General features: G+C 48.8%; 1 long non-coding RNA gene across 1 annotated transcript; it reads right to left on the bottom strand.

The window, feature by feature from the left end:
- Positions 1–20,975: 20,975 nt before the first annotated feature.
- On the bottom strand, positions 20,976–26,494 carry LOC116538169. The gene is made up of 3 exons (XR_004263534.1): positions 26,137–26,494; positions 21,112–21,115; positions 20,976–20,989 (listed from the first exon to the last, which is right to left on the bottom strand). It is a non-coding gene; the product is annotated as an uncharacterized LOC116538169 (long non-coding RNA).
- Positions 26,495–27,592: the final 1,098 nt, after the last annotated feature.

Here is a 27,592-nt window from a genome sequence, read left to right as displayed (position 1 = left end):
ACTGAGAGTTTCATGTTATTTTTGTTTTGTAAGCACAGAGAAAGTTGCTTTGTGGAAGGAGCAAAACACTACTTTGCCTGAATCCTGGCTAATCCAAAATCAATACATGCTGTGCTATTACCCAACTCCAGATGACCCAGCAACCTCAGTAGCTTGTTGTTATTGCCTCAGTGATAAAAGTGAGCTATAAAACATGGTCACCATCACCTTGTCAATAGTACCCCCCACTCCACTGCCCCAAGTCATTCAGGCATGTGCTCCCCACTCTTGAACCCATGACAGACCCCCATGGTGAGCTTCCCCAACCTCAGATGCCACTGCTCTCTGAGACCTGCCTGCCCATCTCCAGCTGGCAAGCTGTTTCTCCAGAAATATGTTGGCTCTTTGAATTCAACGTGAAACGATTGGATGTCTATAAAGCCTCGTGCATTTAGGCATAAATAGGACTTTGTTTCCTGAGGAACTCTATGGCAATGGAATTATTTATGGTTCTCTGTCTATGGTTGCCCGTCACTGTTCTGTTATGTCTGTCCTGTCGGTCATTCCCAGCGACCAGCTCCTGGAGCAATGGTAATCCGAGACACAGCTCTTGGTCTTTCTTCTAGCGTCATCATAGCCTGGGAGCACAGGAAGGATAAATAATAATTACAGCGCCACTATGTCAACAGGACGGTATTTTGTCTTGGTTGGCTTGTGTTTTGCTCATTCGCTGCTGAAACACCATTGGTTACTTGGGTCCACGAGGGAATGAAGGAACTGATGAACAGGAAAACAACAGGAACTGTCACTCGACCAAAGCCTTCTGTGCTGCTCTAAGAGCCGGAAACCCAAGGGAAGGCTTTGAGGGTGGAGAATCAAGAGTTTGATTTTTAATTAACGGCAGACATCAGCCCCGGATGAAAACTGACCAGGATCTTGCAAAGAATATGCAGGATCTTAGGACAGATTTCAAGACCAGTGAGTCACAGAAAAGATCTTGAGGCCAGGAAGCAACCCAAAGGGTCCTTCACACTTCTGGGTAACAGATAAGAATGTCTTCCAAATGAAATAAACTCCTGTAGATTTAAGATTGCTAATAAGTGAATATTTCTAACACTTCTCAGTATTTCCATTGATTATGAAGCAAAATAGCTTATTTGCAATTGTTAACATTTTATTCATTCAAAAAATGTTTTTGTGTTACTATTGCACTTTCCTCTGCCCACATTTTTTGCTATTTACCATGTTGGATAAATTACTGATTTTCCCTTCATAAAAACTGCCCTAGACCTTCTGTAAAGCATAAAAGAATCTCTGATTCCTAAATGCTTCAGGTATCAAAGCAGCCAGAACTCATCCTCCCTGGGAAACATGGTGACAACAGAGGACACACAGGTTTCTGCCCTTGCCCTTGTGGCCTGCTGAGAATTTGCTTCCATTCTGAGCAGCCCATTGGGTATGCACACCCCATGCCTGCTGTTCTTCATCTCCCCCACAAGCCCTTCCTCAGATCTGACACAGCCTTCCTGAGCTAGACCCAATGCCCTGCTCCCAGGAAAGGACCCCATCTCCTCTTCCCCTTCCCTGGTTGTACGGAGACCTCAGGTCTCAGACTTCCAGTGAAAAGTCCTGACTTGACACAATATTATTTTTTCATTAAAAATGAGTTTTAATCCTATTCTTTGCAAGCTGCACTAGGGACATTGCATATAAGAAAGAGCTCCATTGTGAAAATGTCCTATCACCTCCCAATCTTGGCAAGCACACACTCCAACAGTCCTTCCTGTGGAAACGCAAGGGACACTGGCCGGAGCCCTGGCTGGCTGCTCAGCTCAGTGTCCCAGCCCAATCCCACTACACAGCAACTCTGCCGTCCATTCCCCAGGAAGCTCTCCAGGTATGACTGTTGGCTGTGCAACACCACTTGGAGAAAATACCTTACATGTATAACCAAGTGAGAATTGATTTTATTATTTAAGAATGTTTACATTGGAAACACTTGTATCCTGACTTAGGAACTGGAAAATGAGGCTACTGTTGTCAGGCCTATACCCCTCCGTGGGTACACCCAGCATGAGTGTGGACGCATCCTCCTCGCTAGATCATGAGCCACCTATGGCTAAGGGGCGGGTCTAACCTTCCCCACACGTGGCCGAGATGATGTCACGTGTCTCTCCTGCCCTGGAGACCACATTTCCCAGCCTCCTGGGAAACAGTGTGGGTGGGGAGTGTGGGGGGGTTCCTGGGAAATCTCTGGGAAATTGAATGTGAGCAGAAGTGACACGCATCTCACTCCGGCCTGGCTCCGAAACCTCACATGGGACCCTTCACACTGTTTTTCTCCTCATCCACCTCCTGGATTCAGAGGATACAGCTGAGAACCTCAGGGCCTGGGAGAATGGCAGGGCCAGCTGATGGAAGGAGTGCGGATCTCTGAGTGATGGTGTGGAGTGCAGCATCCGTCCCTGACCTGCAGCCAACCCTCATGGACCGGGATGCCAGCAAGAAAGAGCTTTGGGGCTGCAGGTGGAAGCTGACTCCCTGGACTAACACCTCATAACATCTGCCGTGCCCCTGCCAGGGACTCCAAAAACCTATGTTGAACGGACAAAATCACCAAGTGAAGAGAACATGGAGAGATTTCCTGACAAAAAGTTGAGAGTGAAATGGCTCTGTGCCCAGGGGTGGGTCCATAGAGCAAATGACCCCACGTAAGGTGTCAGGTATCCAGCTGCAGTCCCAGCAGGACCTGTTTCCACTAATCCCAGACAAAAGAGACCTGGGGGACATTCCCAACCTTAAGCAAGCACTGAAGAGGCCTGGAACTATGTGCCCAGTTCTGTGCTCACTCCACTCCGCCCGACCAGGGGACACACAAACACGAAGGCACAGACTCACCTATGGTCTTGCAAGAACCAACCACAGGCTCTTTCCTCAGGGAACAGGGCCCAGCAAGGGTGTGGCACTAAGCTTGCTCTAGTTGGCAAAACTCCACCAACCTCCAACACACAGTGTCCTCACCTTACCTCCAGCCCAGCCAGCATAACCTTTAGACCACAAATTTTGTCAGAGGTTACACACACAGCACATAGACAGGGCTTGCCAGGGAGAAACAGGCAGCAAGCCAGTGGCTTCTGCCAGCAGTCCCAGCCAAACCTTTGTGACAGGACACTGTAGAAAGTGACTCCTGGGACAGAATAGATAGTATGGTAAGGGTAAAAGGAATTGATGCATTCAGGGGCTGTTCTGAGTCCTGGGGATGCAGAGATGGAGAGACCTCCTGAGAAGCCTGCAGCTGAGAAGGGAAACCTCACCAAGAGACCACTGCAACTGGCACAGCTAAGCACTGCCAGGCATGCCTGTGCCCTGTGGCATCAGAGCACAGAGGAAAGAACACGCATAAGGTGGTCAGGGGAGCTTCTGGAGAAGGTGTGGTTTGCATTGTGGGTGCTCTGCTAGGCTGACTTTGGAATTCTGTTTTCCCACACAGTTGCCGGCCCTACCACAACGCCGGGCTCTGCACGAGGGCACTCCCGCACACTCCACTCAGCCTAATCATGGGCTGGGCCAGAGAGTTCGGGAACTGATTGAGAGCCTGCCTGGGAAACAGAGCTAGTGATGGGGGCAATGCGGAGGTCAGAGGGTAATCTCCCCAGCCTCCAAGCCTCCAGAGGGGACAATACCAAAGCCGGTTCTGCACTTGCCCCTGAGGTCTCCAGGGACTGTGTCCCAGTGTCCAGTGGTGACAGCTCATCACATACAGCATGCATTTCCCACACTCCCTAGTACTTCCTGAAATAACTTCAAGAAGAAACCCTTGGAATCAAAGAAGTCCTTAAAATCAAACTTGTTTCAGGAACACAGGTTACCGAGGAGGGAACACCCAAAAGAGAGTGAGAGTGTCAGATGTGAGTGGGGCCCTGCCACACACAGTCCCCACATGTGGAACAACATCTGGTACATGAGAAACAGCTCAGGGCTTCTCCACAGCCAGGGTTGTGTGTCTGAGAAGTGGGCCAGAGCATGTCACAAAGAGGCTGGCGTGCACGCTACCATCTTACCCGTGGGCATTACAAAAGCATCCATCCAAAGATGTGTGCAAGGAGGCACATAGCAGCTTTGTTACTCACTACTGCCACGTGGAAAGTGTCCAGGCATCCATCAGCAGTGCTACACTACCTCTGTAGGCTGGAACACTACTCAGCAGTTAAAAGGAACTGACCACAGATGCATGCAGTCGGCCACAGAGATGAGTCAAGAAACCGGAAATGAATATACTCCATGATTCCATTTATGTGAATTTCCATAAAAGACAAAGCTAAGCTATGTTGATAAAACACAGCCAGTGTTACCTTTGGGGAGTTGGGGGTGGGAACTGGCTGGAAAGGGGCAGGAGGGAACTTTCTAGGGCAATGGTAATGCTCTGTATCTCGACAGAATTTGGATTATGGAAGTGGATGTATTTGCCTAAATTCATCACATTGTTCTGTTAATATATGGACATTTCATGGAATGGAAATTTGACCCCTTCCCCCCAAAAAAGAACAGTTAACAAATACAGAAATCTAGTCAATGACATTCATGCTAAAGTGTTAGGGTGGCGTGTACTGAATGCATCATGAATTGCATGATATCTGAAACTTCCATGCAATGCATTAAAAAAATGAGATGGACATGGGTGATAGGGTAGAGAGATGGAGACATGGTAGAGCAAAGATAGAAAAAGGTTCATCATGGGATCCAGGTGTCAGGAGGATAGTGTTCACTGCACAATTATGTCAGCTTTTCTACATGTTGGAAAGTGTTTGTAATCAAATGTTCAGAGAATAAAGGAACTAAGGTGCCATGCCAATATCAAGACTGACATACATTGCAACAGAGGCATGGGGGTTCCTAAGGGTGGGTGACATCATCACACTGACGTTGAGAAGGGCTGGGGAGGAACCAGACTGGTGTCAGACAAAATGGTTGCAAACACAGCAGTCAGCAAGCTGTCTTGCATTGCTCTGCAGAGGAGCATCAGTGAGATAGGTGTGGCTTCGGGAGACTCCCAAAATGCAGGGGTACCAGGACCCAGGAGCCAGGGGTGGGAAGTCAGGGTAACACCTGGTTCCGGGCTAGAGTTGCTCATGGATACAGCCTAGCTCCTGAGCTCCAGAGCTGATGGGAGAGCTCTGGGTGTCTACAGGACAGGGTGGCCTCCCCCTGAGCCTTCAACCTCTGTTGGGAACTGTCCACGGGAAGCACTTAAATACCCAGAACTTCAGAACTTAAACAACAACACTCAGAGCCAAACACACATCTTTTCCCCGAAGGAGGTGGGGAGATGCAGAACTGCTCCCCACCTGTTGTACGGAGGTTGCCTTGCCCAGAGCTGCTCTGTAATGCTCCTGGCCTGCACCAGCAGCACCCACTTTTCCTACAGACCAGCTTCAACAGAGGACCCTTGCAAGTCTCATATCCACTCTGTGCTCCCCTTTCCTATGGGCGGGGATTTTCCGAGGATGGGATGCTGCCCATCCTCAGCTGGTCCTGCATGACTTCAGGGGAGACAGGCAGGCCACCAGGCATGACTCACTACCATGGGAAAACCTGGCCCTACCCAAAGGTGCACACACTAGCAGGTGGGCAAGCTGGAATCCAAGCCCAGTGTAAGTGGGCTCCAGAACTTGGACTTTTTCTGCTACTTCCATGCGATAGCAAGCCATGGGAGGAAGAGGAAATACACGTCATTCATTATTTGCAAATGACAACTTCCCCAGGATACTGTAGCCCAGGACAAGCATGTGATTTCAGGTGCCCTGGGCTCTTTGTCATCTGTGTGATTTCTCCCATTCACAGGCAAAGGTGAGAATGTGTAAATCAATTCTACAATGCAAAAAAGAGTTATCAAGTAAGTATTCATTGGGAGAACAAACCCCATTTAAAAAACAATGGGTCCACATGCTGGCATGATTTTGCAAAGTGGTATATTCATTTCTTTTCAAAGAAATTTTTTTCTGTGCCAGGTGTGGTGGCTCATGCCTGTAATCCCAGCACTTTGGGAGGCTGAGGTGGGCGGATCAAGAGGTCAGGAGATCAAGAACAGCCTGACCAACATGGTGAATCCCCATCTTTACTAAAAATACAAAAATTAGCCAGGCATGGTGGCATGCACCTGCAACCCCAGCTACTCAGGAGGCTAAGGCAGGAGAATTGCTTGAACCTGGAAGGCTGAAGTTGCAGTGAGCTGAGCTCAAGCCACTGCACTCCAGCCTGGGTGACAGAGCAAGACAGTGTCTCAACAAAAAAGAAAAAAAAAAACAAATGTTTTTCTGGCTCTCCATGACCACAATGACTTCCCAGGTGTACACTCGTGAAACGCCTGCTGGACTCTGCTGTCGCAGCTGACCCACACTGGAGCTTCGGTCCTGGCCAACTGGATGAATATTCTGGAAGGAACCATCAGACAGACCCACAAAATAGCTTGAACCTAGAGACTACATGTAGCAGGTTAGGGTTAGGGAAATCCCCAGGTATAACAAAAGAGACTGAACACAGTGACCTACTCCAGGGTCCTGCAGGCTATGTCTGAAGACAGATGCACCTCAAAGGACCCTGGATGTCCCCATTCTACTCAAGAAGACAACATGGCCCAGAGCATGGATGCCTGGCTTCTGAAGCCAGACAGTCTGGGTCCAGATTTCAGTTCCCTGCCCTTACCAGCTCTGTGAACATGCCTCAGTTAACTCATCTGTGTCATGGGGACAGTAAATCCACTCACTGGTATGGTGGTAGAAACCCAGTGGACCCTACACATGAGGTGTCCTTCACGCAGCCTACTCCTAGACAGCCCCCAACACATGCTGGTAGCACTGTCGACGTTACCCATAGATAAGAAGATGCCAGAGAGTCACAAAGCCAACTGGAATCCTACTCACATCTCTGGGGATATCCAAGCCTACAGCTGTTTCAGCTTCATAATTGCCCGGACTGTTCCCATCCACTTTCTCTACTGGCTGTGAAGGAAGTCCCAGGGTAGCTATGAATATTGGCAGGAAAAAAAACACATCATTAATTATAATCCTAATGGCTTCTCTGAATAAATGAGGGACTCAACAATCCAGGGGTTGCAATGCAGGTGTCAAAAAGAATGCAACCTTTGATTTTCACAGACATGATACTGTGCTCCAGGAGTCAGACCCAAACAGAGGCACACTGCATGTTGCAACGCTATGCCTTCCAAGACAGACAAAAGTCAGCTGTGGTGTCAGAGATAAGGATGGTCACCATGCTTGGAGGATCAGCGCCTGGAGGGAGCCTCTGAGGGCTGATATTGTCATTTCTCTGGCTGACAACACATGTAAGCTCACCTTGTGAAAATTCACCATGCTGTGCAATCACGATGTGTGCCCTTTTCTATGTGGAAGAGATATTTCAATAAAAAGAGTTCCCGTAAAATGCAATGATCCCCACATCGTCACCTGGAGAAATATCCCGGGATGATCAGAGAGAAGGAACAGTGTATTGCAAACAGCATAAAAAACATAATTAGTGTGAAAATTCTGGGGGCCAGTGCTGGAAGAGCTATGTGTAGCATTTCAAATATCATTTCAAATATCAAAGAGCAGTGGGAAATGGCTCCCTGTCACTTTTATTAGGCAGCCTACACATTTCTGTGTTGGCTCCCAGTGTTCCTGCCCTGGTCCCAGGCCCCTTCTCTGAGTCACAGCCTACATACTCCTTTCCCACCCTCACCCCTCTACCAAAACAGGGGACACCCTCAGTGCCTAGACTGTGAGCCTCCATGCCTATGTGAGCCTCCATGCCTATGTGAGCCTCCATGCCTATGTGACTGGTGCCCCGCCTTGATGGTGGCAATATTTTTTAAATAATTCAAAAGATAAAAATCTAGGTTTTGAAAACAAGCAAACGATTCACATGAAACTATTAACTGTGGTTGCCACCAGGGTCAGCCAGGTGGAGATAAGAAGGGAATGTTGACTTCTGCAATTTAAAAGAGAGAGAGAGAAAAATATTTTTTTAACTTTTATATTGGTTTTGCTATATTTTTTTAAATTATTACAGAAGAAATAACTCATTACTTTAAATTGTATACACAGTGTGGATACTTTTAAAAACTCAGTGGTAGACTGATCAGAGTAACTCTGGAGAAATAGCTGGTTGTCCTGGCTTTTCAGTCAAGGACAAAACTTCTCCCATGGATCCTGGAGGGGCGGCTCAGGGCAGAGCTCCCGGTACTGCACAATTTCATAATTGAGCTCATCTTACATTAGCGCAATTCTCATGGTCTCAAAATGTTATGCGGGTGTTTCAGCATATGTGTTTATGTTTACATGGTCTTCCTCCAACTTGTTTGTAAGTTCCTGAGGCCAGATCCCAGGAGATACTCTTTCCCAAGGGATCTCTGCTCTCTTGGATTCTCCCAACCTGTGGCCACATTTTGGAAAGACCTTTAGCAAGAGTATTGTAGGATTGAGACTCTAGACAAAGCTCTGGTCTCTCCATGAAAACCATCACAGGAACACTGGGGAGGCTGCTGTTTTTCAGAGATGACCATGCCTGTGTGTACATGCCTGTATGTATGTGCATATCCTCTACCACATGCTCTCCTCACAATGTGACCAACACTCCTCCCCCTGGGAGGTCTTTGTCCCCACCTTTCAATCTGGGTAGTATAAACGCATCAGGAAAGCCTGGTAGTGGGGATGCTGTGGGGTGGCCAAGGTGAGGTCATAAATAGCATGCAGCTTCCTTCAGGCTCTTTGAGGACTCATCCTAGGAACCCAGCCACCATGCTGTAAGGAAGCTCAGCTAGCCATGAAGAGAGGAATTAAGGATCTAGTTGACAGCCCACATACCAGTCAAGATGCAAGAATGAATTATCACCAGTCAGATGTCCCAGCTTGGGCCTCAGACATGGTAGAGCAGAGGGGAGCCATCCCCACCATGCAGTCTCCAAATTCCTGACCCACAGGACCCACTAGTAGTTTCTCACACTATGTTTCCAGGTAGCTCATCACCAACCCAGTTACTGACAGCTCTTGTCACAAAAGGGAGGCAGCAGAAAGAGAGCATCCTTGGAAAGACCTGTTTTTGACATTGAAAGGCCTAGAACTTCCTCCCCACACCCCAGCAATCCTACTGGTGAGCAACATTGTGAAATTCAGGCAAATTTCAGCCAGTAGCTCTGATAATCTCTGGTTCTGCCCAGCAGTTCCTGAGAGATGTGGTAAACATGATGGAAATTTGTTGCATCCTCAGTCCTCATAACCACCCTGAGAGCCAAGTACAACTCTCTCTGCAAAGGAGAAGAGAGACCTAGAGAGTCCAGGTGACTGGTCCACAGTTATCAGCTCACCTGGCAGAGGCCAGCCTCGGACTACGGCATCAGCATACTCCCTTCTCCCAGAGCCTGGCAAGCTTCGTTAATGACTCTCTGCTGCCAGCTCCCACACACAATCCTGTTGTGGCCCAGGGGCCAGGCAGCCCGGCCAGCTGGGAACTGCAGCTGTTTCCCAGCTGTGGGTAGTAATGAAGTGTTGTACAACCTACATCTCCCCACTCCATAAGGCACATCTGGGGCCCACCCTTCTTTCAGGGACCCCCCCTTGACACGGCTGCCTGGGAATTGGGGTCCAGCCACCCTGCCTGAGCAGATGGTCACAAGATGGGTGATGGGAAGCCTCTTTCCCAGAGGTGGTCTGGGCAGGCTCTGCCTTGTGGCTTAGCATCCCATGGGACTCTGGAGCCCAGATGGGGCCATGAGCTGTGCAGGTCACTCTGGACCACACAGCTTTGTCCAGTCCATACCCACCTAAGCCCACATCCTCCTTATCCTCAGCACACTGGGTTGAGCAGTCCCCAGGGCCATGGGCAAGACCATGAGAAGGATGCAGGCTTTGAAACCTGATTACCTGGTTTGGGGTTCCGCATGCCAGCCTCACTGTGTGACTTCAGGTAATGCAACCTCACTGAGCTTCATTTTCCTATAAAATGCAGCCCATCTGTCCACCTGTAAGGTGAAGCTGCTGGAGCCTACCCATGGGGCCACCAGAAAATTCAAGGGGACATGTATGTGGATTGCCCAGCGCCCTTTCCCAGTCTCAGGATGAGCACATGTGTGCATGCCTGTGGTTTTGTGTGTGTGTGTGTGTGTGTGTGTGTGTGTGTGCATGCACACACTGGGAGAGATGTCCTGCCATGGCTCGGTGCCAATCCTGAGTGAGGGCCTCCAGGGTCCCAGGTCCTGCTGCCCCATGCTGGGGCCCAGGACACCCATTGCTCCTTCCTTCCCAGCCCTAGGAAAACCATCAGCCACATGATTGAACAGGGGCTTTTAATGACTCCCTGTTTTTTTAAGGAGATTTCCAGAGTCCCTCCTGACCTCTCCGGTGGCTAGGGGCCAAGACACCAGAGCTCTCCGTGACAAGGCGTAGGCCTAGCCCATGTGGCCATAAGTCTCTGACTCTCTAAGGACCAAGGAGCTTTCCAGGGGATAGCGTCAACACCAGAAGTGACTGTGAAGGTTTTCTTGGAGGCTGGGGCAGAGAAACAACTGTGACATATGAAGTTTGAGACATGCCTCTCTGAGTTTCCTGCAGCTGAAATTCCCATCTGTTCTCTGCTCAAGCCAATGGTGGAGGCCTGGGGAGATGGCACCACACCTCCCAGGACTATAGGTCATTCCCTTGCCAGAGGGCAGCTCTCCGCCATAGCACAGGTTTGCAGAGTGAGCAGTGGGAAATGGCTCTCTGTCACTTTAATTAGGCAATCTTTGGGAGTTTTTATTTCCTTCCTGTACTTTCCTTTCCCTTTCTGCAGCTTTTTAACTGCCCACTTTTCTTTTAAAACAGGATCTCTGAGCCCTGGAAACCGTAGAGATGGTTCTGAGTGTCAACAACACCTTGGAGGTGGCACAACAGCATTTGCAGACGTGTAAATATATGTGTGGGCAGTTGTTTGTGCGTGTGCATGTGTCTACATGTGTGGGTGTGTGCATATGTGTGTATGTGTGTACATGTGTGCATGCACACGTGTGTGTGCCTGTGTGTGTGCACATGGGCATGTGTATATGTGCTGTGTTCATGGACATGCATTGGTACATTTGTGCATGTGCGCGCATGCGCTCGGTGGTTGCACATGCATGAACATGTGTAATTGTTCACTCGTGTATGCGTGCGTGTGTACGTGTTTACAGTTTCCCATGGGTTTATGTTTGCACGCCCACGTGCATCCCCTGGAAACAGAGCCCACAGCTTTCGTCACTTTCTCAAAGGAGCTGTGACCTTAGAGAAGGTTCTGTCCACTCTTCAAGAGTTGTTTACCTCAGTTGATTATCTCTCTGTTCATCTTTTTACTTTTCCATGGGAAACAGGCAGCCCTGTGCCTTCAACAAAAATGACGCCATTCAACTCCCTTCTTTCCCCTCCGTACCCTTCCAGAACCCTTGAGGTCTTTGTCCTGGTTTAGCAGAGCCCTGGATTCCAAGGTGGCCAGCAGAAGCAGATCAGCTGCTTTTGCCACCAGGGCATATCCAGAAAACAACAAGCAGTGCCCTGGAGGCTGCCCCAGAAACCAGCTGGGGCATCAGCATCCCTGCTGTCTTCAGGACGATTCCACACAATGCTCTGGGAGCAACCATCCTTCTGTCCCATGCTGCCATGGCTGCTCGGAGGCCATGCTGGAACATCTCCAGCCCTGGCCCATGGGGGCTCAGCTCTGCACAGAACGCCCTCCACAGTCCGTGTGGAAAGTAGCTCCACAAAGGCCAGCAGCAAATGCCCGGGGCAGCAAAGACACAGCCAGTGTTCTGACCATAGTAGCAAACCGTGTTCTCAAACTGTCTGTAATGAAGGACTGGGAATTTTTTGTTGTTCTAGCCAATTCATTGCCCATGGACACTTTTGTGAAATACATTTTGTGAAACGAATTGCTGGAAACATGACCATGAGCTTGGATGTTGCTCTTATAACCTAGTGCAGTAAAAGCTTCTGCTCACTCTCGATTTCTGTGCTTACCTCTCCGTGGCCCAGTAACAGAGGTCAGCCCTGCCCCCGCCCACATGCCGGGCTTTGTGGAGTCCTGGTGTGAAACTCATGTGCTTCTCCCATCCTGAGACTGGTGGAATTGGGGTATGCATACTCCACTCTGAGAAGCATCAGTTGAAGAATTCCCGGGTTATCTCCTGGAACTTCTGCCTGCTGTGGTCTCAAACTAAGCAAGTGTGATGGTGAATTTTATTTGGCAATTTGCCTGTGCTATGGAATGCCCATATAGCTGGTAAAACAATATTTCTAGGTGCGTCTGTTTGAAAATTTCCAGAAGAGATTAGCATTTGAATCAGTAGACTGACTAAAGAAGTGGACCGATGCAGGTGAGCACTATCCAGTCCATTGAGGGTCCAGACAGAAGAAAAAGCAAGGACACTTAATGTGCTCTCTCTGCCTAAGCTGGGACATGCATCTTTTCTTGCCCTCGGATGCCAGCACTGCCGGTTCTCAGGCCTGCAAACTTAGACTGGAATTACAGCACCAGCTGGCCTGGGTCTCTGGCTTGCAGATGGCAGATTGTGAGGCTTCTCAGCCTCTATAATCACATGAGCCAATTCCCATGAGAAATCTCTGTATGTGCGCACACACGGACATCAGATGGCCAAGGTCCACAGTGAAGGAGCAGGGCCCTGCCCAGTGTCTGAGCCAGCAATGAGCCCTCCTGGGACAGACTTCAGGGAGGGATTGCTCAGGTGTTTTGGTGGAGAAACAGACATACGATTTGCTGGGGGGACTTCTGGGAGTCAGCACGTGCAGAGACCTAGAGGTACAGAAGGTCAAATCGTGTTAGGAAAGGCCAGGGCCCCAGCATCAGACTGGCCCCTCAGTCCAAGTCCATAATGCTGCTGTGGTCCTCACTGGACCTCCAGAATCCTTCCCTGCACTGCACATGACCAGTGTTCTCTGCTCCCTCCAGCAGCAGGAGAGGCCCATGCAGTCAGTCCCAGCCTGTCAGCTTTCTCCTGGGGACTGGGAAAGCTGATGATGCCAAGCCTACGATCCTGCCCTCTGAAGTTCTCAGACAAGGAGTATGAGGCTGGCTGGCAACACCCTGCCTTGCCTTCTCCCACAGCTGCCTCTCACAGTGCCTGTGGCGTCCACAACCCCTTCTGAAGCAAACCACCGGGAAAACAATAATATCACATTGGCATTGGAAGCGAGGCCAGACATCTGACTGCACGGGCGGCACCCTCTCCTCCTTGTAGCTGCAGATTCTGTATCTGTCAGGCCGGACCTGGGGAGGGATGGCAGATGGGCTGACTGAGGTGGGCAGCTAGCCCTCCTCATGCAGCACTGAGAGGGGGCCCTGCATCCCTGCAGCACTAAGTCTCTCTGAACAGGCCCTAGGGCTTCTTTGAGGTCATTGTCAGGCCTGTAGGACAGGCATTGGTTCTCCATCTTTGGGAGCCGGGATGCTCCTCTGGCTGTGGCTTCAGACAGCGCATCCCTTGCTCTTGCTCCATGACCTAGCAGTTTGCGTACATGCCCCCCTCCCATTCTCTCCTCTCTGTGATCCACAAGTCTCATCCCCACCCTCCCCTGCTCTCATGGGGAGGCACCACAAGGACCAGACAAATCCTGAAGTGATGTCCTTGGCCCAGGGCCATGCAGCCCATTGACTGAGCAGGGCCGGGACTGCGGCCTCACCCATGCTGAGAACAGCTGTTTCTCCATCCCAGCTGGAAAAGCCCAGGCTGACATTCACATCACAGTTGGATGAAGCCTAGAGTGACTCTACCCAGCAGCAACTTTCCATCGGTGCAGCTGGCTCCACCCAGGCCTCCCACCATCCTCACACCTGATCGGGAGCAGTTTCTGCAGGAGCTGTGGGTGTGAGGCAGAGGGTGCCCAGAACCCCCCCATCCCCAGGAAAGTGGACTGGTGTGGGCCAGGCCTCACCTCCCACCTAAGCACTTTCTTGGCAGGTAGCATATTAAACTACCATGCTGGACCCTCGCTACTGAGATAAGAAAACAGGCTGAGCGTGTCTGCGGCCTACCACACTTCATTAACTTCCTGGGGTTCTGACACCAGGACTCAAGTTTCCTGATTTGCGTTCAAGTTGTCTATCCATAACTCAAGGTTCTATTTTGAGGAAAAAAAATAAAATAAATATAAATATTTTCCTCCTGGGATAAGCACACTTGTCAGTGTGGTATCTGGCCCTCACCCACTGAGAGTGAAGTCTATGGGCTTTTCCTGGAATCTGGGATGCTGCTTCCACCAAAGGCATATGATAAAAGCAATCCTTGGGGACTGATCAAGGTAAAAAGATAGAAGCTGGGCTTATGTGCAGCGTCCCAGGGGCCATGCAACTTCTACTTTTTCCACCACCCACTCTGAAGTGCTGGGCCGCCATAGAAGAGGTCTACCCTGAGGCCTCCATGCTGTAAGGAAGCCCAAGCCACACAGAGGTGCTCCAGACAGCTGCCCAGCTGAGCCCAGCCTTGCAGAGCTTCCAGCCCAGCCCTGAGCCCCGAGATAGAACACACCCAGGTGGCTGCAGGCCTCAGCTATGGAGTCACCGCTCTGGGTGAGCTTTCCAGCCCTGCCTGAACACCTGACCCACAGAACACATGAGGCCAGTGAAATAGGCATTGCTTTATGCCAGGAAGCATGGGCTGAGTAGTGACACTGGAACAGTGGATCTGCCTGCAGCAGGGAGACAGGTCTGCATTTCTGCAGCAGGGGTGATCACACACCCTCACCAGCCAGGCCTAAGCTGAGGTGTGTCAGGGACTGCCCTGGCTGATGGCTGAAGAGTGAGAGGATGATTCCAACCCCACCCTAATCCCTGCAAAAAGGCTAGAGTCAAGAAGATGGAAACATATTAATAAATCACCTGTCACCCCACCAGAGCCCCCAATTATGAAATTTTGGAATGAGACACATGGGTAGTGATCTTCACATGCCCAGGACCAGGCTGGCCATGGTCAGTGAACTTAGCCCCCTGCCAGCACAAAACATGGCCCCACCCCATGGTGAATGCCCAGAGCCTGGAGCTGGAGTCAAAGACACGGCAAAAGCAGAGCTGGCAGCATTCCCGGGACAGGAGTAGGGCTGTTTGTGGTGAGTCCCACAAACCGTGGTCCCCCTGAGGCTCTTAGACCAGAGCAGAAGTAGAAACCCTGCCAGGCCACTCTCTCCAAGGACACCAAAATTACCCTGTCACTCCTGGAGCTACTGTAAACATGAAGAACCAGGAGAGAATCTCTTTGAAGTTCAAACCTTGCCTACCCACAGAAAGGGACTCTCCAGCCAGACAGCTCCTCACAGAGCAATTAAGATGTTGTCTCTAGGTATCTGGGCAATTTGCAGGGTTTGCTGTGGCTTTTCCTGGCAGTCAGCTCTCTGGCGCCTGCCAGAAGGCCAGGTACAGCCAGGCAGTAGCCAGGGGGCCCAGGGCTGGGGTTGCAGCCTGGGAAATCTGGGACCCCTGGGGGCAGCAGGGCCAGTTTGGAGGCTGCAGACGCTCCCTCCCAGGGTTGTCTCAGGCCAGCAGGAGCACACCTGAGCTCTGTGCTTTGATGTCCTGTCTTTGCAGACAGCTTTCTTAGCTCTCAGTGAAACTGTTAGAAGTGATTTTTAGTGTGTCTTTTATCAGAGACCAGAGGAAGAAGTTGAAAGTGGGACTCTGGGGTTTTCAAAAGAATCTGCAAGGCTGGGGAGGGGAAGAAAAACTGCCCCAAGCCCCGAAAGGAAGCAAACAAATGTCTAAAGTCTACCCGAGCCTCGAGGCTACGGTCCCAGGCCTGTGATGTATGTGAGGGGAGGGGTGTGCTCAGAAAAGCTGCTGGGTTCACAGCTTAGGGTTTGGGTTGTGGTTTCACTTGGATCCTGTTAGAAATCTAATTATAAAAACCAAAGGGGCAGGTTCTCAAATGCCTGGCAATGGGGCACCCACCACCCTGAGCCTACTCTTCTGCCTGAGACCTCCCAGAGAGTGCAGGCTCCTGGGCTCTGCAGGTGAGGTGGGAAGGCCTCCAGATGAACAAAAATGCAAAATGAGAGCAGACAGCCGCAGTGTTAGCAACCCACAGCTGGGACTGGGTCCCACCAAGCAAGCAGGGGCCTGGACTCCCTGAGGCCACAACGACCCGGCCGCTTCTCAGGCAGAAGCTGCTGCCACAACCCTTGTGGGCCCAGCTGTTTTCACAGTGCTATTTGCCATAAAGGCTGTCTTTCTTCTGGTTTGCTAAGTAAGAGACCTTCTCAGCAGCCATCGGGGTCACAGCAAAGCCCCTGGGTCACCAGGCAACCCAAGCTGCCAAGGTCAAGGACATGTGAGGATGATGTGGTACCTGGCCAAGAATGAGGTATCCCAGGACAGGAATACCTGCAGGTATCCATATCCCCTGCAGGTATGGGGCAGATGAGGAGGACCGCACCCTGCCCTCAGGAGCCACCACCCACTGCGCTGCTGGACCCAGCAGCCTAGCTGGTTTTTATTGTGGTAAAATATGCACAACACAAAATTCATCTTAGTTCATTTTTCAGTGTACATTCAGTGGCATTAAGAACATTCACATCGTTGTGCAACCATCACCACCCTCCATCCTCAAAACGTTTGCGTCATGCAAAACTGAAACTGTCCCCTTCAGACAGCTCCCCAGCCCCTGATCCCAGCCCCTGGCAACCTCCATTCTACTTTCTGCTTCTAGGAATTTGATTATTGTAGCTACGTCAAATAAGTGGAATCATACAGTTTTTTATTATTTAGGCATCTGACAAAGATAAAGATATTTTTAAAGCCATTTCAAAACTGGGTGTCGTGGCTCATGCCTGTAATCCCAGCACTTTGGAAGGCCGAGGCGGGTGACTCACCTGAAGTCAGGAGTCTGAGACCAGCCTGGCCAACATGGTGATCTCTCATCTCTACTAAAAATAGAAAAATTAGACCCCTGTGCAAGTGCACAGAGAGCCCTGTGGTGGCATGCACCTGAAGTCCCAGCTACCCAGGAGGCTGAGGCTGAAGAATCCTTTGAATCTAGGAGTCGGAGGTTGCAGTGAGCCAACATCTCACCACTGCACTCCAGCCTGGGCAAGAGAGCAAGACTCCATCTCAATAAGTAAATAAATAAAGACATTTCAATTGAATTGATACAGTCATTTTACCCCTTTCTCCTTTATTTTTCAATTAATAAGTAGTAAAAATAACTATTTCAGTGTACGGTTCTATGAGCTTTAAGACATGTAGAGATTGTGTAACCACCACCACAATTAGGATACAGAGATGCTCAATCCCCCAGGAAAACTCCCTGTACCACTCCTTTATATTCACGCCCTTCCCCTACCCCAACCACTTACAACCACCAATCTACTCTTTGTCCCTAGGTCACCTTTTCAGTCATATACATGGATGCAGTAGCCTTTTGAGACTGCCTTCTTTCACCCTAATGCCTTGGAGGCCCATTCAAGTTCTGGCAGGAATCAATAGTTTGTTCTTTCTTACCACACAGTTGTGTGCCACAGTATGCCTGAAGAGGTACGCCAGAAGACAGCATTTGTCCTTTTTGGCCTGGCTTGCTTCCCTTAACATGACGACCTTAAGATGAATCCATGTTGTAGCATGGGACAGAACTTCATTACTTCTTACGGCTGAATTACATTCCATGGGTGTTGTTTTAAATGTGTTGGGGATTTGTTTTAATCAGGTGTAGTAAGAAATTCAGACACAGAAAAGACTGTCAGGAAGGAGAATGTTAATATTCACAGACCCTGGGCACAGGAGCCAGGGCACGCGACACCAGGCTACACAAGGAAGCACCAGGGTGGGTCAGGAGGCAGAGGGTGGGGGCAGGGGGTGCAGATGTGGGCAGGAGCCTTTATTGGGGTTTCCGCAGGAAGGAACAAGTGAGGCAGGGTAAGCAGGCTTAGGGTTGGTTAGTTTGCATAATTTCGGCAGGCTCTAGGGTGCAGGGGCTGTCCCTAGATGTCCCATACTTGCCCTGGGGTGATGAGTGCAGGGAGATGGTGGCCTGGAGTGTGAGAGCCCCATAGAGGAGGTGGTTGGAGTGGTTTGGGACTGTCTGGTTTGCTTATGAAAGGCGTGTTTGCAGGGGACCTTCACTGGAAATCACCTAGCGCCTGGAATGAACAGTCCCCTCCAGGGTTGGCAAGGCCCCAGATGTCACAGCATCAGGAAATGGCAAAAATTTAAAACCTAATCAATATATATGTATAGACCACATGTTGTTTATCTACTCATCCATTGATTGGCTCTTGGGCTGCTTCTGACGTTTGGCTATTGCTAAGAATGCTGCTAGCAACATCGACATACCGGTGTCTGTCCAAGCTCCAAGCAGCCTAGACATATTTAAAGTGCAGGTGGAACTTTTTTTTTATTCTTTTTTTCAGAAAATGAGGAAGGAGGTAGCACCAAAATCAAGGGTTGAAATACAAAATAGTCTTAACTCAATGAAGATGTTTAGGGCTAAGTTCTCACCCTCAGCCCCATTTTTTCCATCATTCTTGGCCAAAAGAATCAGAAACCCTATATTATGCAGTCATAAAAAAGGATGAGTTCATGTCCTTTGCAGGGACATGGATGAAACTGGAAAACATCATTCTCAGCAAACTGACACAAGAACAGGAAACCAAACACCACATGTTCTCACTCATAAGTGGGTGTTGAACAATCGGAACACAAGAACACAGGGAGGGGAACATCACACACTGGGACCTTGTGGGGGTGGGGGGCTAGGTGAGGAATAGCAGAGGGTGAGGGGTTTGGGAAGGAATAGCATTAGAAGAAATGCCTAATGTAGATGATGGGGCGATGCATGCAGCAAACCACCACCATGGCATGTGTATACCTATGTAACAAACCTGCACGATCTGCACATGTACCCCAGAACTTAAAGTGTAATAAATAAATATTTTTTAAAAAAGAGTCCGAAACCCTGCTTCTAGACTAATAGCCACCACCTAGCCATCTTCTCTTTCGTGAAGCAGAAAATGGCCCAGGTCCAGCAGCGTGGCTCTGATTACAGATAGGGAGTGACCCGTGTGTAGGTGTATGGAGAGCCCTTTGCCAACACAAAAAGCTACTCGCAAGCCCAAAATACTGAGGCACTGTGACCTCTGAGGCTGGATCACCTTTGCTGTTCCACCACTGAGCCCCTGCCTGGCTGCACCACGAGCACCAGCACGTGGATCCCTGACTCTAAGGTGAGGGCAGCACCCTCGTGGCCCTTCTGGGCTTGTTGGAGACATTACGATGCAGTATCATCAGAAGTCAGAGAAATAAGGGCATAGATAATGACCAGATTTTTCAAGGAAAGAAAATACCAGTCATTACTAAAACCCTTAATGACCAGTTTTTCAGATTTTTTCATTGCACTCTTGCTTGGGTTATTTTCAAAAACAGCCAACCCATGCACAACAATGCATGTGATAACCATCTTCTAGAATTAAGGAGGAAAGGCACATCTGACTCAAAATCAGCCCAAAGATCAGTCAACTCTGCAGTTGCTGAGGTCAGCTGGAAACTCTTCCTCTTCCAAGCCCCAGCTTCTCCTCATTCAGATGCTAACTGTGACTCTTGTGAATTTCTCAAGCGGCTCAGAGAAAATGAGAGAAAGGATGTGGGTGCCACTTTGGAGACGATCGAGAAAAACTGAAAGAAAAGTGAAGTGCTTGGACAGTGCCCTCGAGCCTGCGGGTAGCTCTCCTGCAAGCAGCCACTGTGGCTGGAAGCCCAGGGAGCTTTTCTACATCCCCCATTAAACTTGCACTGTTTTTTTTGCCCCTTCCCAGGGCTTGCCAGCAAGAATAGCAAAAAGAGAAAGGAAAGTCTGAAATTCAGAGAAAGTGAGCTAATTTGAGGAACATGGGTCTTGATCGTGCTCTCATTTGTATAACCAACTCATTGGTTTCAATCACCATCATACTTGACATCACGGAGCCAAACAGAAACGTTCCTCATTCATTCACTGGGTAAGATAAAGAATGATAAAATGGGCCGGGCGCGGTGGCTCGCGCCTGTAATCCCAACACTTTGGGGGGCCGAGGCAGGTGGATCACGAGGTCAAGAGATCAAGACCATCCTGGTCAACATGGTGAAACCCCGTCTCTACTAAAAATACAAAAAATTAGCTGGGCATGGTGGCACGTGCCTGTAATTCCAGCTACTCGGGAGGCTGAGGCAGGAGAATTGCCTGAACCCAGGAGGCGGAGGTTGCAGTGAACCGAGATTGCGCCATTGCACTCCAGCCTGGGTGACAAGAGCGAAACTTTGTCTCAAACAAACAAAAAAAAAAAAAAAGAAAGAAAAAGAATGATAAAACAGGAGCAGTGTATGTGAGGTGGAGGCAGGACCCCCCTGTGGTCCTACAGATCAGGCACGGCATGCTCCCCACTGAGGGAACCTCAAAAGGAGGCCAAAGTAGGGGAACTGTTTGACCAGAGTTCATCTAGGGCAGGCTCTGGGGCACAGAGCAAGGTGAGAGCAGGGAAGAGTGTCCTGGAAGGACATCAACGACATCCCCAGCAGAGCATGTGACAAGGTCTCCGAGCAAGGGAGGCATCCTCGGAGCCGGGCCAGACTGAGGCTGCAGAGGCAGTGCCCCAAAGCTGATATGTCCCTTACAAGGGCTTTATCTGTCACCAAACCCATCCTTGCTGCTCTCAGCAACCCATGCACACACACTCGGCTGCCTGCTGGATGCGATTGGAAGGGACCAAGCTGGGAAAGCCAGGACACATCCACAAATGAGAGATCAAGTTAGAAGACAAAATGCACGGACTAAAGTGTGAACGAGGCCAAACCCTCTCTCCCGGCCGGCCATGCAAACTCCACTTGGTTCTATCTCAAGGAGAAGGGTTTTGAAATAGCGTACAGATAGAAAGGAGTGTGTGTTCACAAGGAGATCTGTACCTTTAAATGCAAAGCAACATTTTAAAAAAAAATGTAGTAGAGTATCTTTTTCTCATGCAAAGTTCAAGTTGAGAAAGACCTTTGGGGATGGAACAGTTGCATAAGCACGGGATTAGCTGTACTTGATGATAAATAAATGAGTGACAACTAGTGAGGCAAGCCTAGAATATACTGAGCAGCTACCCGCACCCCATGCTAGACTTAGCTGAAACCCAGCTTTTTTATTTTATTTTAGTCTTCCTTGATTTTCTGTCACTCCCACTACACACCCGGGTCTTCTGCCACTCATAGTCCACGAGTCTCCCGGCCTGCACTCTCGGGCACCTCGGTATTCCAATATTCTGTTTCCATGTCTGACTTCACACTGATCAGCTCTCCTGGGTCTTCATCATAGCCTGGACCCAGCTTGGAACAAGAAGTACATAAGGGCTCAGTAAATATATGCTGAATAAGTGACTAAATGCCAGCCTTTGCCAGTGCTCTCTGTGTTAACATTCACAGCCGCCCCGACTGGGGGCATCGTTACTGTTCCCACATTTACAGATGAGTAAACTGGCCCAGGGAGGTCAGATCGCTTCCCGTGGGCCAAACATCTGGTTAGTGACAAAAATAGGATTTAAATCTCAGTGTGACCAAATCCAGAGTCTATGCCTTTGGCTCAGTCTATGCCTTTGCGTCCTGTACCTCTGAGAAAAACTTTGAATGAGTCTTAGAAGATTCAGAAAGATCCAGAGAGAGCCCAGGGAGCAAGTTGCTCTCATTGTTTGGTGCCAATGAAGGCTCTTTCCTTTCAGAGGTGGCCAAGAGTAACAGTGTTAGGGCCAAAGTTTTTATTCAATTGATAATCATTGAGACCTGAGTTTTGTTCTATCTCTGTCACTCACGTCTTTGTGTATCTGAACAAGTAAATCACTTCATTTCTCGGGTATTCCTTTTCCTTCATTCAGTCATAGAGCACACGCTTACCAAGGGCCCATGATGTACCAAGTAATGCATTAGGTGCCAGAGATGCAAAGATAAAAATCCCTGGCTGCCTGTCTTCAGAAAGCTCACTAGCTAGCTAGGAGACAGACCTGCAAATCAGCAATTATAATGGAGGTTCGTGCAAATCTATGCAAGGTGCAAAGAACACAGAAGAGGTGACATACGGCTGTAGAAGGTCAAGGGGTAGGGAAGAAAGGCTTTATGGAGGTGGGAGCATTTGAGCTCTCGAGCAAAGCCCAAGGCCTGGAAGCTCCCTTCCAGCTAACTGCACAGGAATTCTGGATGCCAAAGTGCCATAAATGGAGGTCTTGGGGGAGGGGGACTTCTCCTCAAGGCTTTTGTGCTTTAGGGTGTGCCACAGCTAATGGTCATCAGAAGGGCTTTGAAGCCAGCCTGGGTGGCCACTTCTCCCCAGTGTGACCCTCCCTACACTTCAGCTTCTTCACCTGGGAAATGCAGTATCCCTAGCAAGTGTCTCCCTGCAAACAGCAAAACCCTGAAGAAGGTGACGACCCATGTCCTGAAACAGGCAGGGACCAGCAGTGACCTCCTGCCATGGAGTGATGGGATGAGGACACAGCCCCAGGTCTGAGCATCCTGGATGCTGGCCCCCTGCATCCAGCATGACTCACTCAGACACAGACTTACTGTGGCAGACACTATTGGGGACAAGAGGCCACAACACTCAGAGCTCTCACAATGATGGGAGCCAATGGAAGAGTTTCTGCAAGGCTGCTGCCCCTGCTTTTAGTGTAGGGCCTAGTGTTGCTATAGGTCAATAGCTCTGCACATCCAGCAGCCTCCACCAGCCAGTGCAAAGGGTCAGGCTTCACTGCTGTCACCCAAACTTTGTGGCACACAGGCCTGGGATCCCTTAATAATTCATGCTTCCTGGGGCCCATGCCTTTTTTGGCCCCTTTCCCTGAGGGCAGGCAGAACCTGAGATTTGCTTCCAACCAATGGGATATGGCAACCATTAAGGCAGTCCTCAGTTGTCATGAAAGTCCCAAATCAGTTGGTTTTGAGTTATCAAAAAGGACATTACTCTGGGAGAGCCTGACTTATCATATGCAAGTGCTCAACAGAAGGACCAGGGCCCTTCTTGACATGAGAGACTGTCTCCTCATTACTGGCTTTGCAGAAGGAGCTCCCATGATGTGAGAGGGCCATGGAGGACCTGAGGAGACCTAAGGAACCAAGAGCAGCCCCTGCTGGCAGCCAGCAAGAGTGTGAGGACCTCAGTCTGACAGCAGGAGGAGGTAAACTCACCAACAACCTGAGCACGGAAGCAGATTCTTCCCCAGTTGAACCTCCAGCCTCCAGATGAGACCTCAGCCCTGCGACATCTGGATTGCTGCCTTGGGAGACCCTGAGCAGAGGACCAAGTCAAGCCATGCCTGGGCTCTTGACCTGTGAAAACTGTGGGTGCTGTTTTACTCTATTAAGTTTGTCTTGCAGCAATACTAAACTGATATCCCAGGGCCTTCTGCAAAACGTCATTGCAGCCTGGCTAGATTGGTATCATTCTGTACCACACCTGGGTTCTTTCTGGTTCATGTAACCCCTAAAACCTCCAGGTCCCAGTAAAGACTGTGAGTTTTCAGGGTTTCTCTGGAATGTGCAGGGCTTCTGAAGACATCCAGATACCAACCTGGCCAACCCACACCTTGCCAGCCACTGCCATTGTACTGCCCAGTATCACATCAGATATGGCCCAAGTTGCACTCTTGATTTTCCTAGTGGCTTGCAGGCTTTCTAGACTGTGTGCTTGACCAGCACCGATATTCCTGCAACCCCAAGCCTACCTGGATGTTCCTACCACGTCCTTCTTCCATTCCTGCACATCCCACTTGAAAAGGTTGCCAGGATCCAGGGTCAGGCCCAAGCCCTGCCCTCTCCTTCCTTCCCTGTTTTTGGTCTGTAAGAAGCTGCCTCATCCCCCAGGATCTTTAGATCCATTTCACTATAGTCAGAAATGTCTCTGAAGCACGAAGTAAGGCTGAACATCCACAAGTGAATAAGAGTTTTGTCTTTTGAGCACAAGCAAAGCGAGGTCTTGTCATGTGAGAAACGGACACCTCTGAATGCCTCTAGGCCCCTGCTGGGCTCACCGGTGGAGTCTGGACCACAAAATGTGGGCCAGATAATTATCCAGAGATGTCTAAGCAGATCACCAAAGACAAGACCATCTCCAAAAGGGAAAGTAATTAAGTTGAGTCTGAGCAGCAGTGCCAAAGCCCAGGCCAGTGCCACAAACAAGGTGACAGAGGCCCACGCTGGCCTGTTACTGGGCATGCGCAATTTAAGAAACCTTTACTTGTTTGCTGTGCTTCCAAAGAAGCTGTCAGGCTTAGAAAAATCACAAAAGGGAACCAAAGAAAAATAGGAAACTAACAAAAAGTGGCAGCATTTGCCAACGGCTTTCCAACGCCAGCTTTGCATCAGCCAGGAAGGCTGTTAGTAGGTGGAGCTGCTTCTGCTCTTGCTGCTTCCATGGAAGTTTCTGGTGTTTCCGTATTGCACATTCTGATTATGAAATTTTAAAACCATAATAATGTCTAAAGTGACTATGACCAGAAGTGTTCTTTTTTACAGAAACTGAAATTCAGCTGTTGAGGGAACAGGGGTGCCTGGGAATGCCGACTTCCCCAGGCCCTTGCAGGGTGCTTGCAGCCCTCTCCCCTGCTCCTGGCAGCCATGCAGCAGTGTCTTCGTGTGCATGTGCCTTCCAGGTCCAGCAGCTGCAGTGACCTCGTCACAGGAATGCTGCTCACAGGGAGTGTACGGTAAGCCAGCATGCTTGGTGCATTTGCACCTGTTCATGTGAAATGAACAATGGGTGGAACATCAGATCAGCTGTTTCTCTAAATTGGCCATAGCGGGCATTTCTAAATGTTTCACGGCCACCAATTCCAGGCTAAAACAAGACATTTTAAAGCGTATTTTGCACTGGGCACGGTGGCTCACTCCTGTAATCCCAGCACTTTGGGAGGTCAAGGTAGGTAGATAGCCTGAGGTCAAGAGTTTGAGACCAGCCTGACTAATACGGTGAAACCCGTCTCTACTGAAAATGCAAAAATTAGCTGTACATGGTGGCACACACCTGTAGTCCCAGTTACTTGGGAAGCTGAGATAGGAGAATTGCTTGAACCCGGAAGTGGAGATTGCAGTTAGCCAAGGTCGTGCCAGCCTGGGTAACACAGCGAGACTCTGTTAAAAAAAAAAAAAAAAAAAAAAAACATATTTTGAACTAGAGTTTGTCCTGTGCCTTCATGTTATCTCTATCCTTCCTGAGAAAGAGAAACCCATTCTTTCCAGTTTTCAGGGATAAGAAAACTAGAAGATTATTTCATTTATGTTAAAATTCCATGTGCATTCAGTACAAGCAATAATGTCATTGTTTTGTATGTAAAGACGCAAGTTTTAGATTTGTGCTAATCGTGTCTCCCTTCCTCACAGCACACACTGGTTCAGAAGGACACCAGAAGGCTGGCCTGCTCAGAGTCACACATCCTTGCCAGCCTATAGCCTGGCCCTTTCTCCTCCTGTCCACCGGCCCATTCCACTCGCCCCAGGGGCTCCTGACAGCCTCTGTGCGTGGATTTTGGAGGCAGTCTGGTGAGGTGTATAGACCCCTTCACAGAACAACGTTTTTAAATGCATGAAATGCGTGGGATTGAAAGGGGAATCAATAACCTCATGTTATTGCGCATATCTTTATTGTGCTTTGCAGATATCGCTTTTTTCTTTTTTTTGCAAATGGAAGGTTTGGCCACCCTCCTGCGTGAGCAAGTCTAACAGCGCCATTTTTCCAACAGCGTGTTCTCACTTCTTGTCTCTGTCACATTTTGCTAATTCTCACACTATTTCAAATTTCTTCCTTATTACTATATTGGTTATGATGATCTGTGATCAGTGATTTTTTGATTGTCATTGTTCAGGGGCACCACAAACCATGCCCATATAAGGTGGTGAACTTAATCAATAAATATGGCATGTTTTCTGACTGCTCCGTCAACCAGCCCTCCTGTGTCTCCGTCTTCTATGGCCTCCCCATTCCCTTAAACACAACAATATTGAAATTAAGCCAGTTAGTAACCCTGCAATGACCCCTAACTGTTCAAGTGAAAAGAAGATTGTCAGGTGTCTCACTTTAAATTAAAGGCTAGAGATAATGAAGTTGAATGAGAACGGCATGTCAAAAACCAAGATAGGCTGGAAGGAAGGCCTTTTGCACCAAACAGTTAGCTAAGCTGTGAATGCAAAGGAAAAGCTCTTGAAGGAAATTGAAAGCACGACTTCAGTGAACACACAAATGGTAACAGAGTGAAACAGACTTATTGCTGAGAGGGAAAAAGTTTTCGTGGTCTATACAGAAGATCAAATCAGCCATAACAATCCCTTAAGTCAAAGCCTAATCCAGAGGAAGGTCCTAACTCTCTTCTTTGATGGCTGAGAGAGGCGAGGAAGCTGCAGAAGAAAAGTTGGAAGCTAGCAGAGATTGGTTCATGAGATTTAAGGAAAGAAGGTATCTCCATAACATGATGGTGGCTGCACCAAACAACAGGTTTTCCATGGTCATAAAACAGACTTCTCTTGGAAGAAGAGACTGTCTAGGACTCTCGTAGCTAGAGAGGAGAAGTAAATGCCTGGCTTCAAAGCATCAAAGGACAAGTTGATTCTCTTGTTAGGCACTAATGCAGCCGGAGACTTTAAGTTTAAACCAATGTTCACTTACCATTCCCAAAATCCTAGAGCCCTTAATGATTCTGCTAAGCCTATCCTGCCTGTGCTCTAGAAATGAAGCAACAGTGCCTGGGAAACAGCACATCTATCTACAACATGGTTTACTGAATATTTTGGACCTACTGCTGAGACCTACTGCTCAGGAAAAAAGGTTCCGTTCAAAATATTACTGCTTATTAATAATATACTCAGTCACCTGAAAGCTCTGATGGAGATATACAAAGAGATTAATGTTGTTTTTATGTCTGCTTACACTACATCCATTCTGTAACCCATGGATCAAGGAATAATTTCAACTTTAAAGTGTTATTATTTAAGAAATACATTTTGTGCATAAAGATACAGGCATTAGATTTATATGAATAGTGTTTCCCTCCCAATAGATAACTTGATAAATAGGGATTACAGTGATGAAACTAGGCAAAGTAAATTGAAAACCTTCTGGAAGGGATTCCCCATTTTTTAGATGCCATTAAGAACATTTGCAATTCAGGGGAGAAGGTCAAACTATTCCAATCCTCATGGGTGACTTTGAGGGAGGAGTTTGAGTCTTTAGCGGAGGAAGTCATTACACACAGATATGGTGGAAATAGCAAGAGAACGGGAATGATGAAGATGCTGTGAACATTGGTGAAATTACAACAAACAACTTAGAATATTACATAAATGTAATTAATAAAACAGTGGAGGATTTGGGGGACCGACTTAAATTTTGAAAGAAATTCTACTGTGGGTACAGTGTTATCAAACACCACCACATGCTATTGAGAAATCTTGTGTGGAGGCCTCCTTTCATTGATGTGGCAAACTTCACTGTTGTCTTGTTTTAAGAAATTGGCACAGCTGGACGGGCATAGTGGCTCATGCCTGTAATCCCAGCACTTTGGGAGGCCGAGGTGGGTGGATCACCTGAGGTCGGGAGTTCCAGACTAGCCTGACCAATATAAAAAAA

The sequence above is a fragment of the Sapajus apella genome, unplaced genomic scaffold, assembly GCF_009761245.1.
Source record: "Sapajus apella isolate SASKATOON/1434 unplaced genomic scaffold, GSC_monkey_1.0 scaffold118, whole genome shotgun sequence".
Lineage (NCBI taxonomy): Eukaryota > Metazoa > Chordata > Mammalia > Primates > Cebidae > Sapajus > Sapajus apella.
This window is presented reverse-complemented; position numbering and strand designations above follow the sequence as displayed.